This window comes from Heptranchias perlo, chromosome 12 (assembly GCF_035084215.1).
Source record: "Heptranchias perlo isolate sHepPer1 chromosome 12, sHepPer1.hap1, whole genome shotgun sequence".
Classification (NCBI taxonomy): Eukaryota; Metazoa; Chordata; class Chondrichthyes; order Hexanchiformes; family Hexanchidae; genus Heptranchias; species Heptranchias perlo.
In genome coordinates this window covers 66,357,061-66,374,173 of record NC_090336.1, presented here as the reverse complement: position 1 = coordinate 66,374,173, position 17,113 = coordinate 66,357,061, and the positions used below count along the sequence as shown (strand labels likewise).

At 47.9% G+C, this 17,113-nt stretch overlaps 7 non-coding genes and 6 pseudogenes across 7 annotated transcripts; 4 read left to right on the top strand and 9 right to left on the bottom strand.

Annotated features, from left to right (window-relative positions):
* Positions 1-62: 62 nt before the first annotated feature.
* Positions 63-253, bottom strand: LOC137328258 (U2 spliceosomal RNA). The gene has a single exon (XR_010964740.1). It is a non-coding gene; the product is annotated as a U2 spliceosomal RNA (small nuclear RNA).
* Positions 254-2,097: 1,844 nt separating this feature from the next.
* Positions 2,098-2,270, top strand: LOC137330585 (U2 spliceosomal RNA; annotated as a pseudogene).
* A 1,469-nt stretch (positions 2,271-3,739) lies between these two features.
* LOC137328938 (U2 spliceosomal RNA) lies at positions 3,740-3,851 on the bottom strand (annotated as a pseudogene).
* Positions 3,852-4,667: 816 nt separating this feature from the next.
* On the bottom strand, positions 4,668-4,858 carry LOC137328230 (U2 spliceosomal RNA). Its single transcript, XR_010964713.1, has one exon. It is a non-coding gene; the product is annotated as a U2 spliceosomal RNA (small nuclear RNA).
* Positions 4,859-5,980: 1,122 nt separating this feature from the next.
* Positions 5,981-6,171, bottom strand: LOC137330899 (U2 spliceosomal RNA). The gene has a single exon (XR_010965319.1). It is a non-coding gene; the product is annotated as a U2 spliceosomal RNA (small nuclear RNA).
* Positions 6,172-6,984: 813 nt separating this feature from the next.
* On the bottom strand, positions 6,985-7,175 carry LOC137328256 (U2 spliceosomal RNA). Its single transcript, XR_010964738.1, has one exon. It is a non-coding gene; the product is annotated as a U2 spliceosomal RNA (small nuclear RNA).
* A 1,122-nt stretch (positions 7,176-8,297) lies between these two features.
* LOC137330898 (U2 spliceosomal RNA) lies at positions 8,298-8,488 on the bottom strand. Its single transcript, XR_010965318.1, has one exon. It is a non-coding gene; the product is annotated as a U2 spliceosomal RNA (small nuclear RNA).
* Positions 8,489-9,301: 813 nt separating this feature from the next.
* LOC137328255 (U2 spliceosomal RNA) lies at positions 9,302-9,492 on the bottom strand. Its single transcript, XR_010964737.1, has one exon. It is a non-coding gene; the product is annotated as a U2 spliceosomal RNA (small nuclear RNA).
* A 1,844-nt stretch (positions 9,493-11,336) lies between these two features.
* On the top strand, positions 11,337-11,509 carry LOC137330583 (U2 spliceosomal RNA; annotated as a pseudogene).
* Positions 11,510-12,978: 1,469 nt separating this feature from the next.
* On the bottom strand, positions 12,979-13,090 carry LOC137328937 (U2 spliceosomal RNA; annotated as a pseudogene).
* An 816-nt stretch (positions 13,091-13,906) lies between these two features.
* Positions 13,907-14,034, bottom strand: LOC137330558 (U2 spliceosomal RNA; annotated as a pseudogene).
* Positions 14,035-14,192: 158 nt separating this feature from the next.
* trnai-uau (transfer RNA isoleucine (anticodon UAU)) lies at positions 14,193-14,269 on the top strand. The gene is given in 2 exon segments: positions 14,193-14,229; positions 14,235-14,269. It is a non-coding gene; the product is annotated as a tRNA-Ile (tRNA).
* A 1,612-nt stretch (positions 14,270-15,881) lies between these two features.
* Positions 15,882-16,054, top strand: LOC137330582 (U2 spliceosomal RNA; annotated as a pseudogene).
* The last annotated feature ends 1,059 nt before the right edge of the window (positions 16,055-17,113 follow it).

Sequence of the window (17,113 nt, the reverse complement as noted above, 5' to 3'; positions counted from 1 at the left end):
GTAATAACATATGGTCCAAAAAAGAAACAAAATCTGCTTTTTGTTTTTCGAATCTCCCCGAAGGGAGCTGCACCGATCCTGGAAGCACTGCTATACCAGGTCGATGCGCGGAGTGGACGGAGCAAGCTCTCGTTCCATCTCTCTGTTCCAAAAATCAATTTAATATTCGGTCCCCAGATAGGGGACGTATCAGATATTAAACTGATAAGAACAGAAACTACACTGGATCTGAGCAAAAAGGCCGAGAAGCGATAACTTCCTGAATGGATGTTTCCCATTTCACTGTCTGCGAAAAGTCTCTCAAAGTGGAAATGGCAACTCAAGCCCTCTGCTGGTGACACTGCTGCTACTGTAGGGAGCCATGTGTTCAGCCTCATGTATCTGTTTCCAGGGGATTGATGGTAACTCCCCTGGTGGTCTAGTGGTTAGGATGCAATATTTAAAACTCATTTGTCGTCCTGGGTTTGAACCCAGTCAGGGGATGATTTTCTGGTGCAGATTAATTGGCACCGTCAAGAAAATCTCTCATCCTGAGCGCAATGCTCCACCCAAACCAGTGCCTTTTACTCACCTTAACACTCAGTTTGGAGCACAGTTTAATCTCACTGCTTTCAATGTGGCCATTCACAGTGCACTCTCTCCAAACACACACACTGTCTGCTTGCTTTTTTAAAGTCAGCAACGTGAAGTTATTTCGCCTCTCAATTGTGGCAGTTTAAACGTTGCCAACCGTTAACATTGTGTCTCTCGCTCTCTCTGTTTCGGGAAATGTCTGATTTGGAAACAATTAATTCTGGAACTGCCAGTTTAAAACTGCAGTAATTTTTCACACAACAACTGGAGTTAAATGCTGCAGATCAGGAGACCAAGTCTGTGGAAAGTGGCACGTCCCAATACACAGGCTTGCAGCTTCCTGAAAAGTGACCTGAGACTGACGTCTTTCCCTCCAAGGTAAAACTGCAAGAGGGAAAAGGAAGAAAGGGAGTGGCACTCATCCAGACCAGGAGAAAACAAAAAACACCCCAGTTGCAATATATCAGCATTCTGAGTAATAATACAGGCTCCAAAAATCTGTTCAGCATTTTTAATATCTGGGCGCACCGTTCCCAGAGACAGTGCAAGAGCAACACAGGAGGCACGTTCAAATGCACCAGCAGCCCAAACAAATAATCCAGCAACTAATCTGTAACTCCTGCATGATCCCTTTAAATACCGCTGGTGGCGGGGGATGTGGGGGGTCTTTCATGCCCTTTAAGTTATGTTCAGCTGTGCGAGGTTGAGACAGTGCTTTGGATGGAGTGTGGAGTTCCAAAATAGAAGCAGTCCCTTTAAATCAGTGTCGTACAAATGAGTTACTGCCCCCGGGGTGCAATCGGAAAAACCGAGGCCAGTACCAATCAGAGGTGTGACGTGATGCTCGAGGAAGGGAACAGGCTTATCCTAGCTGCTAGAAAAGTGAAAACTATCCATACTGTAAAAAAGTCTGTCACAAAACTTTTGACTTGAAATACAAAATAGTGAGCTTACCTGAGCGTGTGTCACAGCCTTTGCCCTCTGACCCCTTTATCTCTCCCAGCTGGTCTCCTTTTTTTTGCCCTTTCAGTGTTACGTCCTGGTTTCTTGTGCTTACTGTAGCTTCCAGACTCCTCCTGGCAATACGCTTAGCCGGCCTCTACTTGTGAGTGCTCTGTGACAGATCAGCGCTCTGTATTCTTTCTGCCATCAGTCGTGGTTTCTAAAGGAGAAACATTTAACTCGTTCAATCATCTCTTGCCTGCGTAAAATCCAGGTAGAACCTAAAATGCTGCTGTTTCATCCGCTCCCAGCACTGTGTGTCTTGTCTTTTCCTCAGTTTGGGTGTGAGTGGGTATTGTTGTCTCCAGCCCTCCTTGCTGACACAGACAGGTTTCAGGTACAGAGATGGGCCAACACCATGACCCCTCCCCCGACTCCAGCCCATTAAACAAAAGCAGACATCAGGCCCATTAACTGAGCAGAAATAAATGGTCAGAGAACTAAATCTGGCTTCACAATGGGCCACAAAAAAATCTTAAGAAGGGGGGCAGACAGATCAGAGCAGGAGGGAGTTTACAAATTATAATTTCTTGGCTTTTGGTTAAGATCAAGTGTAACATTCTTAACAAATTACCATGTGATGTCCCCTATCTGGGGGCCAAATATTAAATTTTGCAACACAGAGATGGAATAAGGACTTGCTCCACCATTGCAGGGGCTGCAGGAAAGTTTCACTCTCCCCCCGCCCTCCTTCAGGGGAAACCTCGAAGTAACAGATCGACTATTGAATTCTTAGACCGAGATGCCTTTGAGTAGCTCACAATTATGGAGTCACTCACACCCTCTCTTCTCTCTCCAGCTCCTTCTTTGCTCGTGATCATTAATTAAGCATTTTTTCAATGTCAATTTATATTTTATTTCATAAAATTTACGGATACACACAGTTCAATGTAAAAAGAGAAATGAAATTTCAAGCAATACAGTTCAAACCAATACAACAATAACAACTTGCATTTATATTGGGCCTTTAATGGAGTGAAACTTCCCAAGGTGCTTCACAGGAGCGATTATCAAACAAAATTTGACACTGGGACACATAAGGAGATATTAGGACAGGTAACTAAAAGCTTGGTCAAAGTGGTAGGTTTTAAGGAGTGTTTTAAAGGAGGCGAGAGAGGTAGAGAGGCAGAGAGGTTTAGGGAGGGAATTCCAGAGCTTAGGGCCGAGGCAACTGAAGGCACGGTCACCAATGATGACATTTGGCCGAACGTCTTGTCGCCAGAACTGACCAACAGGGCCCGGGATGTAGCCTGAATGGCAGTGAGAATGGGAGGGGAGAGATTAAGGGAGGAAATGAGGGCAGTGAACTCAGAGGAGAGAGAGCATGATGAGTTGAGATGGACGTTGAAATCATCAAGGATGAGAAGTCGCTCGGTGCAGAGGCTGAGGGAGGAAATCAGTGAAGATATCTCAGTGAGAAACTTTGTGTGGGACTTGGGTGGGCGGTAGAGAATGAGGATTTTAAAGGAGAGGCAATTAAATGCAGATCGTACACACTACGATCCCGTTATTACAATTGAAGTCACAATCCAAATCTTCTAATACATTCTGTACAATACAAGGTGGGGTGGCCTTCCACGGTGCCTTTCCCCGTAGAGCTTTTGCGTAGGTCGCACCTCGCCTCAGTGCGTCCCGCAGCACGTACTCCTGGATCTTGGAATGTGCCACTCGGCAACACTCAATCCTGGACAGCTCCTTCAGCTGGAAGACCAGCAGGTCTCGGGTGGACCAAAGGGCCTTCTTCACCGACATGATGGTCTTCCAGCAGCAGTTGATATCTGCCTCTGTGTGCGTCCCGGGGATCAGCCCGTAGAGCACAGCGTCCTGTGTTATCGGACTGTTTGGGATGAACCGGGACATAGAGAACAGAGAAACATAGAAAATAGGAGCAAGAGTAGGCCATTCAAAATGATCATGGCTGATCGTCTAACTCAGTACCCTGTTCCCGCTTTTTCCCCATCTCCCTTGATCCCTTTAGCATGAAGAAATATATCTATCTCCTTCTTGAATACATCCAATGACTTGGCCTCCACTGCCTTCTGTGGCAGAGAATTCCACAGGTTCACCACACTCTGAGTGAAGAAATTTCTCCTCCTCTCGGTTCTAAATGGCATACCCCGTATCCTGAGACTGTGACCCCTGGTTCTGGACTCCCCAGCCATCGGGAACATCCTCCCTGCACCTAATATTTGGTCCCCAGAGAGGGGACGTATCAGATATTAAACTGATAAGAACAGAAACTACACTTGATCTGAGCCAAAAGGCCGAGAAGCGATAACCGGTAAACTCCCGCTCCTGCTCCATTCTTCCTCGGACTCTCTCTACTTCTTCAAAATGGTGTTGGGTGACTGAGCTTAGGTGTGAAGAGTGGCCGGCAGACTTTGAGCAAGAGAACATTTTTTGCCAGGACATCTAACCAAGATGAAAAGCCATCTGCGTAACACCCCCCTTCCCTTTGGCTGAGGTAACACGATCACAGCTTTTGCATTTTCGGGTGCTTAATCAACGGGCGCGCAGGATCTCAATGGAGCGCAGAATCGGTCCTGCAGCTGCCAAGTAAAGTCTGGGGTTTGCTAAGGCTGGTTCCCGGCAATAAGTCGTAGGAGACAGGCAGGGTGGCATGGGCAATAGACTGCAGCAGGCGTGGCGGGCAGGGCGGGGTGCATGTGCCCAACACCACCAACCCCCATCCACCCACCCACCCATCCTTTTCCAATGGAGGCGGCCGTGCCTGCAGTCGCACGGAAATCCAACAGGGGGCAACCTCCAGCTTAGCTGTCGAGCGGGAAACGTGGTGAGGCCTCACCCTGAAATATAGGCCAAGTCCCCATGGACAGATACGGGAAGAAAAACACAATGGTGGCTGCTTACCTTGCTGAGCAGGAGTGAAAGTGGCGTCAGCGGCGTTGGCAACATGGCGCACCGGCCGGGCGAGGAACAACGCGTAGCGAGCATCAACCTACGAAGGAAAGGAGAGCATGGTCAAGCAGCTGTAAAAAGTTTTCCTTCTTTTATAACAATATTGACTACAGTAATAACATATGGTCCAAAAAAGAAACAAAATCTGTTTTTGTTTTTCGAATCTCCCCGAAGGGAGCTGCACCGATCCTGGAAGCACTGCTATACCAGGTCGATGCGCGGAGTGGACGGAGCAAGCTCTTGTTCCATCTCCCTGTTCCAAAAATCAATTTAATATTCGGTCCACAGATAGGGGACGTATCAGATATTAAACTGATAAGAACAGAAACTACACTGGATCTGAGCAAAAAGGCCGAGAAGCGATAACTTCCTGAATGGATGTTTCCCATTTCACTGTCTGCGAAAAGTCTCTCAAAGTGGAAATGGCAACTCAAGCCCTCTGCTGGTGCCACTGCTGCTACTGTAGGGAGCCATGTGTTCAGCCTTATGTATATGTTTCCAGGGGATTGATGGTAACTCCCCTGGTGGTCTGGTGGTTAGGATGCAATATTTAAAACTCATTTGTCGTCCTGGGTTTGAACCCAGTCAGGGGATGATTTTCTGGTGCAGATTAATTGGCACCATCACTGACTGTGAAAAGACTGTCAAAGTGGAAATGGCACAGCTTCCAATGTGGCCATTCACAGTGCACTCTCTCCAAACACACACACTGTCGGCTTGCTTTTTTAAAGTCAGCAACGTGAGGATATTTCGCCTCTCACTTGTGGCAGTTTAAACATTGCCAACCTTTAACATTGTGTCTCTCTCGCGCTCTCTGTTTCGGGAAATGTCTGACTTGGAAACAATTAATTCTGGAACTGCCAGTTTAAAACTGCAGTAATTTTTCACACAATAACTGGAGTTAAATGTTTCAGGTGAGGAGACCAAGTCAATGGAGCGCGGAATCAGTCCTGCAGCTGCCAAGTAAAGTCTGGGGTTTCCTAAGGCTGGTTCCCGGCAATAAGTCATAGAAGACAGGCAGGGTGGCATGGGAATAGACTGCAGCAGGCGTGGCGGGCAGGGCGGGGTGCATGTGCCCAACACCACCAACCCCCACCCACCCACCCATCCTTTTCCAATAGAGGCGGCCGTTGCACAGAAATCCAACAGGGGGCAACCTCCAGCTTAGCTGTCGAGCAGGAAACGTGGTCAGGCCTCACCCTGAAATATCGGCCAAGTCCCCATGGACAGATACGGGAAGAAAAACACAATGGTGGCTGCTTACCTTGCTGAGCAGGAGTGAAAGTGGCGTCAGCGGCGTTGGCAACATGGCGCACCGGCCGGGTGAGAAACAACGCGTAGCGAGCAACAACCTACGAAGGAAAGGAGAGCATGGTCAAGCAGCTGTAAAAAGTTTTCCGTCTTTTCCAACAATATTGACTACAGTAATAACATATGGTCCAAAAAAGAAACAAAATCTGCTTTTTGTTTTTTGAATCTCCCCGAAGGGAGCTGCACCGATCCTGGAAGCACTGCAATACCAGGTCGATGCGCGGAGTGGACGGAGCAAGCTCTTGTTCCATCTCCCTGTTCCAAAAAGCAATTTAATATTCGGTCCCCAGATAGGGGACGTATCAGACATTAAACTGATAAGAACAGAAACTACACTTGATCTGAGCCAAAAGGCCGAGAAGCGATAACCGGTAAACTCCCGCTCCTGCTCCATTCTTCCTCGGACTCTCTCTCCTTCTTCAAAATGGTGTTGGGTGACTGAGCTTAGGTGTGAAGAGTGGCCGGCAGACTTTGAGCAAGAGAACATTTTTTGCCAGGACATCTAACCAAGATGAAAAGCCATCTGCGTAACACCCCCCTTCCCTTTGGCTGAGGTAACACGATCACAGCTTTTGCATTTTCGGGTGCTTAATCAACGGGCGCGCAGGATCTCAATGGAGCGCAGAATCGGTCCTGCAGCTGCCAAGTAAAGTCTGGGGTTTCCTAAGGCTGGTTCCCGGCAATAAATCGTAGGAGACAGGCAGGGTGGCATGGGCAATAGACTGCAGCAGGCGTGGCGGGCAGGGCGGGGTGCATGTGCCCAACACAACCAACCCCCACCCACCCACCCATCCTTTTCCAATAGAGGCGCCCGTGCCTGCAGTCGCACGGAAATCCAACAGGGGGCAACCTCCAGCTTAGCTGTCGAGCGGGAAACGTGGTCAGGCCTCACCCTGAAATATAGGCCAAGTCCCCATGGACAGATACGGGAAGAAAAACACAATGGTGGCTGCTTACCTTGCTGAGCAGGAGTGAAAGTGGCGTCAGCGGCGTTGGCAACATGGCACACCGGCCGGGCGAGGAACAACGCGTAGCGAGCAACAACCTACGAAGGAAAGGAGAGCATGGTCAAGCAGCTGTAAAAAGTTTTCCTTCTTTTATAACAATATTGACTACAGTAATAACATATGGTCCAAAAAAGAAACAAAATCTGCTTTTTGTTTTTCGAATCTCCCCGAAGGGAGCTGCACCGATCCTGGAAGCACTGCTATACCAGGTCGATGCGCGGAGTGGACGGAGCAAGCTCTCGTTCCATCTCTCTGTTCCAAAAATCAATTTAATATTCGGTCCCCAGATAGGGGACGTATCAGATATTAAACTGATAAGAACAGAAACTACACTGGATCTGAGCAAAAAGGCCGAGAAGCGATAACTTCCTGAATGGATGTTTCCCATTTCACTGTCTGCGAAAAGTCTCTCAAAGTGGAAATGGCAACTCAAGCCCTCTGCTGGTGACACTGCTGCTACTGTAGGGAGCCATGTGTTCAGCCTCATGTATCTGTTTCCAGGGGATTGATGGTAACTCCCCTGGTGGTCTAGTGGTTAGGATGCAATATTTAAAACTCATTTGTCGTCCTGGGTTTGAACCCAGTCAGGGGATGATTTTCTGGTGCAGATTAATTGGCACCATCACTGACTGTGAAAAGACTGTCAAAGTGGAAATGGCACAGCTTCCAATGTGGCCATTCACAGTGCACTCTCTCCAAACACACACACTGTCGGCTTGCTTTTTTAAAGTCAGCAACGTGAGGATATTTCGCCTCTCACTTGTGGCAGTTTAAACATTGCCAACCTTTAACATTGTGTCTCTCTCGCGCTCTCTGTTTCGGGAAATGTCTGACTTGGAAACAATTAATTCTGGAACTGCCAGTTTAAAACTGCAGTAATTTTTCACACAATAACTGGAGTTAAATGTTTCAGGTGAGGAGACCAAGTCAATGGAGCGCGGAATCAGTCCTGCAGCTGCCAAGTAAAGTCTGGGGTTTCCTAAGGCTGGTTCCCGGCAATAAGTCATAGAAGACAGGCAGGGTGGCATGGGAATAGACTGCAGCAGGCGTGGCGGGCAGGGCGGGGTGCATGTGCCCAACACCACCAACCCCCACCCACCCACCCATCCTTTTCCAATAGAGGCGGCCGTTGCACAGAAATCCAACAGGGGGCAACCTCCAGCTTAGCTGTCGAGCAGGAAACGTGGTCAGGCCTCACCCTGAAATATCGGCCAAGTCCCCATGGACAGATACGGGAAGAAAAACACAATGGTGGCTGCTTACCTTGCTGAGCAGGAGTGAAAGTGGCGTCAGCGGCGTTGGCAACATGGCGCACCGGCCGGGTGAGAAACAACGCGTAGCGAGCAACAACCTACGAAGGAAAGGAGAGCATGGTCAAGCAGCTGTAAAAAGTTTTCCGTCTTTTCCAACAATATTGACTACAGTAATAACATATGGTCCAAAAAAGAAACAAAATCTGCTTTTTGTTTTTTGAATCTCCCCGAAGGGAGCTGCACCGATCCTGGAAGCACTGCAATACCAGGTCGATGCGCGGAGTGGACGGAGCAAGCTCTTGTTCCATCTCCCTGTTCCAAAAAGCAATTTAATATTCGGTCCCCAGATAGGGGACGTATCAGACATTAAACTGATAAGAACAGAAACTACACTTGATCTGAGCCAAAAGGCCGAGAAGCGATAACCGGTAAACTCCCGCTCCTGCTCCATTCTTCCTCGGACTCTCTCTCCTTCTTCAAAATGGTGTTGGGTGACTGAGCTTAGGTGTGAAGAGTGGCCGGCAGACTTTGAGCAAGAGAACATTTTTTGCCAGGACATCTAACCAAGATGAAAAGCCATCTGCGTAACACCCCCCTTCCCTTTGGCTGAGGTAACACGATCACAGCTTTTGCATTTTCGGGTGCTTAATCAACGGGCGCGCAGGATCTCAATGGAGCGCAGAATCGGTCCTGCAGCTGCCAAGTAAAGTCTGGGGTTTCCTAAGGCTGGTTCCCGGCAATAAATCGTAGGAGACAGGCAGGGTGGCATGGGCAATAGACTGCAGCAGGCGTGGCGGGCAGGGCGGGGTGCATGTGCCCAACACAACCAACCCCCACCCACCCACCCATCCTTTTCCAATAGAGGCGCCCGTGCCTGCAGTCGCACGGAAATCCAACAGGGGGCAACCTCCAGCTTAGCTGTCGAGCGGGAAACGTGGTCAGGCCTCACCCTGAAATATAGGCCAAGTCCCCATGGACAGATACGGGAAGAAAAACACAATGGTGGCTGCTTACCTTGCTGAGCAGGAGTGAAAGTGGCGTCAGCGGCGTTGGCAACATGGCACACCGGCCGGGCGAGGAACAACGCGTAGCGAGCAACAACCTACGAAGGAAAGGAGAGCATGGTCAAGCAGCTGTAAAAAGTTTTCCTTCTTTTATAACAATATTGACTACAGTAATAACATATGGTCCAAAAAAGAAACAAAATCTGCTTTTTGTTTTTCGAATCTCCCCGAAGGGAGCTGCACCGATCCTGGAAGCACTGCTATACCAGGTCGATGCGCGGAGTGGACGGAGCAAGCTCTCGTTCCATCTCTCTGTTCCAAAAATCAATTTAATATTCGGTCCCCAGATAGGGGACGTATCAGATATTAAACTGATAAGAACAGAAACTACACTGGATCTGAGCAAAAAGGCCGAGAAGCGATAACTTCCTGAATGGATGTTTCCCATTTCACTGTCTGCGAAAAGTCTCTCAAAGTGGAAATGGCAACTCAAGCCCTCTGCTGGTGACACTGCTGCTACTGTAGGGAGCCATGTGTTCAGCCTCATGTATCTGTTTCCAGGGGATTGATGGTAACTCCCCTGGTGGTCTAGTGGTTAGGATGCAATATTTAAAACTCATTTGTCGTCCTGGGTTTGAACCCAGTCAGGGGATGATTTTCTGGTGCAGATTAATTGGCACCGTCAAGAAAATCTCTCATCCTGAGCGCAATGCTCCACCCAAACCAGTGCCTTTTACTCACCTTAACACTCAGTTTGGAGCACAGTTTAATCTCACTGCTTTCAATGTGGCCATTCACAGTGCACTCTCTCCAAACACACACACTGTCTGCTTGCTTTTTTAAAGTCAGCAACGTGAAGTTATTTCGCCTCTCAATTGTGGCAGTTTAAACGTTGCCAACCGTTAACATTGTGTCTCTCGCTCTCTCTGTTTCGGGAAATGTCTGATTTGGAAACAATTAATTCTGGAACTGCCAGTTTAAAACTGCAGTAATTTTTCACACAACAACTGGAGTTAAATGCTGCAGATCAGGAGACCAAGTCTGTGGAAAGTGGCACGTCCCAATACACAGGCTTGCAGCTTCCTGAAAAGTGACCTGAGACTGACGTCTTTCCCTCCAAGGTAAAACTGCAAGAGGGAAAAGGAAGAAAGGGAGTGGCACTCATCCAGACCAGGAGAAAACAAAAAACACCCCAGTTGCAATATATCAGCATTCTGAGTAATAATACAGGCTCCAAAAATCTGTTCAGCATTTTTAATATCTGGGCGCACCGTTCCCAGAGACAGTGCAAGAGCAACACAGGAGGCACGTTCAAATGCACCAGCAGCCCAAACAAATAATCCAGCAACTAATCTGTAACTCCTGCATGATCCCTTTAAATACCGCTGGTGGCGGGGGATGTGGGGGGTCTTTCATGCCCTTTAAGTTATGTTCAGCTGTGCGAGGTTGAGACAGTGCTTTGGATGGAGTGTGGAGTTCCAAAATAGAAGCAGTCCCTTTAAATCAGTGTCGGACAAATAAGTTACTGCCCCCGGGGTGCAATCGGAAAAACCGAGGCCAGTACCAATCAGAGGTGTGACGTGATGCTCGAGGAAGGGAACAGGCTTATCCTAGCTGCTAGAAAAGTGAAAACTATCCATACTGTAAAAAAGTCTGTCACAAAACTTTTGACTTGAAATACAAAATAGTGAGCTTACCTGAGCGTGTGTCACAGCCTTTGCCCTCTGACCCCTTTATCTCTCCCAGCTGGTCTCCTTTTTTTTGCCCTTTCAGTGTTACGTCCTGGTTTCTTGTGCTTACTGTAGCTTCCAGACTCCTCCTGGCAATACGCTTAGCCGGCCTCTACTTGTGAGTGCTCTGTGACAGATCAGCGCTCTGTATTCTTTCTGCCATCAGTCGTGGTTTCTAAAGGAGAAACATTTAACTCGTTCAATCATCTCTTGCCTGCGTAAAATCCAGGTAGAACCTAAAATGCTGCTGTTTCATCCGCTCCCAGCACTGTGTGTCTTGTCTTTTCCTCAGTTTGGGTGTGAGTGGGTATTGTTGTCTCCAGCCCTCCTTGCTGACACAGACAGGTTTCAGGTACAGAGATGGGCCAACACCATGACCCCTCCCCCGACTCCAGCCCATTAAACAAAAGCAGACATCAGGCCCATTAACTGAGCAGAAATAAATGGTCAGAGAACTAAATCTGGCTTCACAATGGGCCACAAAAAAATCTTAAGAAGGGGGGCAGACAGATCAGAGCAGGAGGGAGTTTACAAATTATAATTTCTTGGCTTTTGGTTAAGATCAAGTGTAACATTCTTAACAAATTACCATGTGATGTCCCCTATCTGGGGGCCAAATATTAAATTTTGCAACACAGAGATGGAATAAGGACTTGCTCCACCATTGCAGGGGCTGCAGGAAAGTTTCACTCTCCCCCCGCCCTCCTTCAGGGGAAACCTCGAAGTAACAGATCGACTATTGAATTCTTAGACCGAGATGCCTTTGAGTAGCTCACAATTATGGAGTCACTCACACCCTCTCTTCTCTCTCCAGCTCCTTCTTTGCTCGTGATCATTAATTAAGCATTTTTTCAATGTCAATTTATATTTTATTTCATAAAATTTACGGATACACACAGTTCAATGTAAAAAGAGAAATGAAATTTCAAGCAATACAGTTCAAACCAATACAACAATAACAACTTGCATTTATATTGGGCCTTTAATGGAGTGAAACTTCCCAAGGTGCTTCACAGGAGCGATTATCAAACAAAATTTGACACTGGGACACATAAGGAGATATTAGGACAGGTAACTAAAAGCTTGGTCAAAGTGGTAGGTTTTAAGGAGTGTTTTAAAGGAGGCGAGAGAGGTAGAGAGGCAGAGAGGTTTAGGGAGGGAATTCCAGAGCTTAGGGCCGAGGCAACTGAAGGCACGGTCACCAATGATGACATTTGGCCGAACGTCTTGTCGCCAGAACTGACCAACAGGGCCCGGGATGTAGCCTGAATGGCAGTGAGAATGGGAGGGGAGAGATTAAGGGAGGAAATGAGGGCAGTGAACTCAGAGGAGAGAGAGCATGATGAGTTGAGATGGACGTTGAAATCATCAAGGATGAGAAGTCGCTCGGTGCAGAGGCTGAGGGAGGAAATCAGTGAAGATATCTCAGTGAGAAACTTTGTGTGGGACTTGGGTGGGCGGTAGAGAATGAGGATTTTAAAGGAGAGGCAATTAAATGCAGATCGTACACACTACGATCCCGTTATTACAATTGAAGTCACAATCCAAATCTTCTAATACATTCTGTACAATACAAGGTGGGGTGGCCTTCCACGGTGCCTTTCCCCGTAGAGCTTTTGCGTAGGTCGCACCTCGCCTCAGTGCGTCCCGCAGCACGTACTCCTGGATCTTGGAATGTGCCACTCGGCAACACTCAATCCTGGACAGCTCCTTCAGCTGGAAGACCAGCAGGTTTCGGGTGGACCAAAGGGCCTTCTTCACCGACATGATGGTCTTCCAGCAGCAGTTGATATCTGCCTCTGTGTGCGTCCCGGGGAACAGCCCGTAGAGCACAGCGTCCTGTGTTATCGGACTGTTTGGGATGAACCGGGACATAGAGAACAGAGAAACATAGAAAATAGGAGCAAGAGTAGGCCATTCAAAATGATCATGGCTGATCGTCTAACTCAGTACCCTGTTCCCGCTTTTTCCCCATATCCCTTGATCCCTTTAGCATGAAAAAAATTATCTATCTCCTTCTTGAATACATCCAATGACTTGGCCTCCACTGCCTTCTGTGGCAGAGAATTCCACAGGTTCACCACCCTCTGAGTGAAGAAATTTCTCCTCCTCTCGGTTCTAAATGGCATACCCCGTATCCTGAGACTGTGACCCCTGGTTCTGGACTCCCCAGCCATCGGGAACATCCTCCCTGCACCTAATATTTGGTCCCCAGAGAGGGGACGTATCAGATATTAAACTGATAAGAACAGAAACTACACTTGATCTGAGCCAAAAGGCCGAGAAGCGATAACCGGTAAACTCCCGCTCCTGCTCCATTCTTCCTCGGACTCTCTCTACTTCTTCAAAATGGTGTTGGGTGACTGAGCTTAGGTGTGAAGAGTGGCCGGCAGACTTTGAGCAAGAGAACATTTTTTGCCAGGACATCTAACCAAGATGAAAAGCCATCTCCGTAACACCCCCCTTCCCTTTGGCTGAGGTAACACGATCACAGCTTTTGCATTTTCGGGTGCTTAATCAACGGGCGCGCAGGATCTCAATGGAGCGCAGAATCGGTCCTGCAGCTGCCAAGTAAAGTCTGGGGTTTGCTAAGGCTGGTTCCCGGCAATAAGTCGTAGGAGACAGGCAGGGTGGCATGGGCAATAGACTGCAGCAGGCGTGGCGGGCAGGGCGGGGTGCATGTGCCCAACACCACCAACCCCCATCCACCCACCCACCCATCCTTTTCCAATAGAGGCGCCCGTGCCTGCAGTCGCACGGAAATCCAACAGGGGGCAACCTCCAGCTTAGCTGTCGAGCGGGAAACGTGGTGAGGCCTCACCCTGAAATATAGGCCAAGCCCCCATGGACAGATACGGGAAGAAAAACACAATGGTGGCTGCTTACCTTGCTGAGCAGGAGTGAAAGTGGCGTCAGCGGCGTTGGCAACATGGCGCACCGGCCGGGCGAGGAACAACGCGTAGCGAGCATCAACCTACGAAGGAAAGGAGAGCATGGTCAAGCAGCTGTAAAAAGTTTTCCTTCTTTTATAACAATATTGACCACAGTAATAACATATGGTCCAAAAAAGAAACAAAATCTGTTTTTGTTTTTCGAATCTCCCCGAAGGGAGCTGCACCGATCCTGGAAGCACTGCTATACCAGGTCGATGCGCGGAGTGGACGGAGCAAGCTCTCGGTCCATCTCTCTGTTCCAAAAATCAATTTATCATTCGGTCCCGAAGCCGAGAAGCGATAACCTCCTGAATAGACGTTTGCCATTTGATTGACTGTGAAAAGACTGACTGTCAAAGTGGAAATGGCAACTCAAGCCCTCTGCTGGTGACACTGCTGCTACTGTAGGGAGCCATGTGTTCAGCCTCATGTATCTGTTTCCAGGGGATTGATTGCAATGCCCCTGGTGGTCCAGTGGTTAGGATGTTACATTTATAAATTCTTGTTGAGACCCGGGTTCAAATCCCGGTCAGGGGATGATTTTCTGGTGCAGATGAATTGGCACCATCAAGAAAATCTCTCATCCTGAGCGCAATGCTCCACCCAAACCAGTGCCTTTTACTCACCTTAACACTCAGTTGGGAGCACAGTTTAATGTCACAGCTTTCAATGTGGCCATTCACAGTGCACTCTCTCCAAACACACACACTGTCTGCTTGCTTTTTTAAAGTCAGCAACGTGAAGTTATTTTGCCTCTCACTTGTGGCAGTTTAAACGTTGCCAACCGTTAACATTGTGTCTCTCGCACTCTCTGTTTCAGGAAATGTCTGATTTGGAAACAATTAATTCTGGAACTGCAATTTTAAAACTGCAGTAATTTTTCACACAACAACTGGAGTTAAATGCTTCAGGTCAGGAGACCAAGTCTGTGGAAAGTGGCATGTCCCAATACACAGGCTTGCAGCTTCCTGAAAAGTGACCTGAGACTGACGTCTTTCCCTCCAAGGTAAAACTGCAAGAGGGAAAAGGAAGAAAGGGAGTGGCACTCATCCAGACCAGGAGAAAACAAACAACACCCCAGTTGCAATATATCAGCATTCTGAGTAATAATCCAGGCTCCAAAAATCTGTTCAGCATTTTTAATATCTGGGCGCACCGTTCCCAGAGACAGTGCAAGAGCAACACAGGAGGCACGTTCAAATGCACCAGCAGCCCAAACAAATAATCCAGCAACTAATCTGTAACTCCTGCATGATCCCTTTAAATACCGCTGGTGGCGGGGGATGTGGGGGGTCTTTCATGCCCTTTAAGTTATGTTCAGCTGTGCGAGGTTGAGACAGTGCTTTGGATGGAGTGTGGAGTTCCAAAATAGAAGCAGTCCCTTTAAATCAGTGTCGGACAAATGAGTTACTGCCCCCGGGGTGCAATCGGAAAAACCGAGGCCAGTACCAATCAGAGGTGTGACGTGATGCTCGAGGAAGGGAACAGGCTTATCCTAGCTGCTAGAAAAGTGAAAACTATCCATACTGTAAAAAAGTCTGTCACAAAACTTTTGACTTGAAATACAAAATAGTGAGCTTACCTGAGCGTGTGTCACAGCCTTTGCCCTCTGACCCCTTTATCTCTCCCAGCTGGTCTCCTTTTTTTTGCCCTTTCAGTGTTACGTCCTGGTTTCTTGTGCTTACTGTAGCTTCCAGACTCCTCCTGGCAATACGCTTGGCCGGCCTCTACTTGTGAGTGCTCTGTGACAGATCAGTGCTCTGTATTCTTTCTGCCATCAGTCGTGGTTTCTCAAGGAGAACCATTTAACTCGTTCAATCATCTCTTGCCTGCGTAAAATCCAGGTAGAACCTAAAATGCTGCTGTTTCATCCGCTCCCAGCACTGTGTGTCTTGTCTTTTCCTCAGTTTGGGTGTGAGTGGGTATTGTCTCCAGCCCTCCTTGCTGACACAGACAGGTTTCAGGTACAGAGATGGGCCAACACCATGACCCCTCCCCCGACTCCAGCCCATTAAACAAAAGCAGACATCAGGCCCATTAACTGAGCAGAAATAAATGGTCAGAGAACTAAATCTGGCTTCACAATGGGCCACAAAAAAATCTTAAGAAGGGGGGCAGACAGATCAGAGCAGGAGGGAGTTTACAAATTATAATTTCTTGGCTTTTGGTTAAGATCAAGTGTAACATTCTTAACAAATTACCATGTGATGTCCCCTATCTGGGGGCCAAATATTAAATTTTGCAACACAGAGATGGAATAAGGACTTGCTCCACCATTGCAGGGGCTGCAGGAAAGTTTCACTCTCCCCCCGCCCTCCTTCAGGGGAAACCTCGAAGTAACAGATCGACTATTGAATTCTTAGACCGAGATGCCTTTGAGTAGCTCACAATTATGGAGTCACTCACACCCTCTCTTCTCTCTCCAGCTCCTTCTTTGCTCGTGATCATTAATTAAGCATTTTTTCAATGTCAATTTATATTTTATTTCATAAAATTTACGGATACACACAGTTCAATGTAAAAAGAGAAATGAAATTTCAAGCAATACAGTTCAAACCAATACAACAATAACAACTTGCATTTATATTGGGCCTTTAATGGAGTGAAACTTCCCAAGGTGCTTCACAGGAGCGATTATCAAACAAAATTTGACACTGGGACACATAAGGAGATATTAGGACAGGTGACCAAAAGCTTGGTCAAAGTGGTAGGTTTTAAGGAGTGTTTTAAAGGAGGCGAGAGAGGTAGAGAGGCAGAGAGGTTTAGGGAGGGAATTCCAGAGCTTAGGGCCGAGGCAACTGAAGGCACGGTCACCAATGATGACATTTGGCCGAACGTCTTGTCGCCAGAACTGACCAACAGGGCCCGGGATGTAGCCTGAATGGCAGTGAGAATGGGAGGGGAGAGATTAAGGGAGGAAATGAGGGCAGTGAACTCAGAGGAGAGAGAGCATGATGAGTTGAGATGGACGTTGAAATCATCAAGGATGAGAAGTCGCTCGGTGCAGAGGCTGAGGGAGGAAATCAGTGAAGATATCTCAGTGAGAAACTTTGTGTGGGACTTGGGTGGGCGGTAGAGAATGAGGATTTTAAAGGAGAGGCAATTAAATGCAGATCGTACACACTACGATCCCGTTATTACAATTGAAGTCACAATCCAAATCTTCTAATACATTCTGTACAATACAAGGTGGGGTGGCCTTCCACGGTGCCTTTCCCCGTAGAGCTTTTGCGTAGGTCGCACCTCGCCTCAGTGCGTCCCGCAGCACGTACTCCTGGATCTTGGAATGTGCCACTCGGCAACACTCAATCCTGGACAGCTCCTTCAGCTGGAAGACCAGCAGGTCTCGGGTGGACCAAAGGGCCTTCTTCACCGACATGA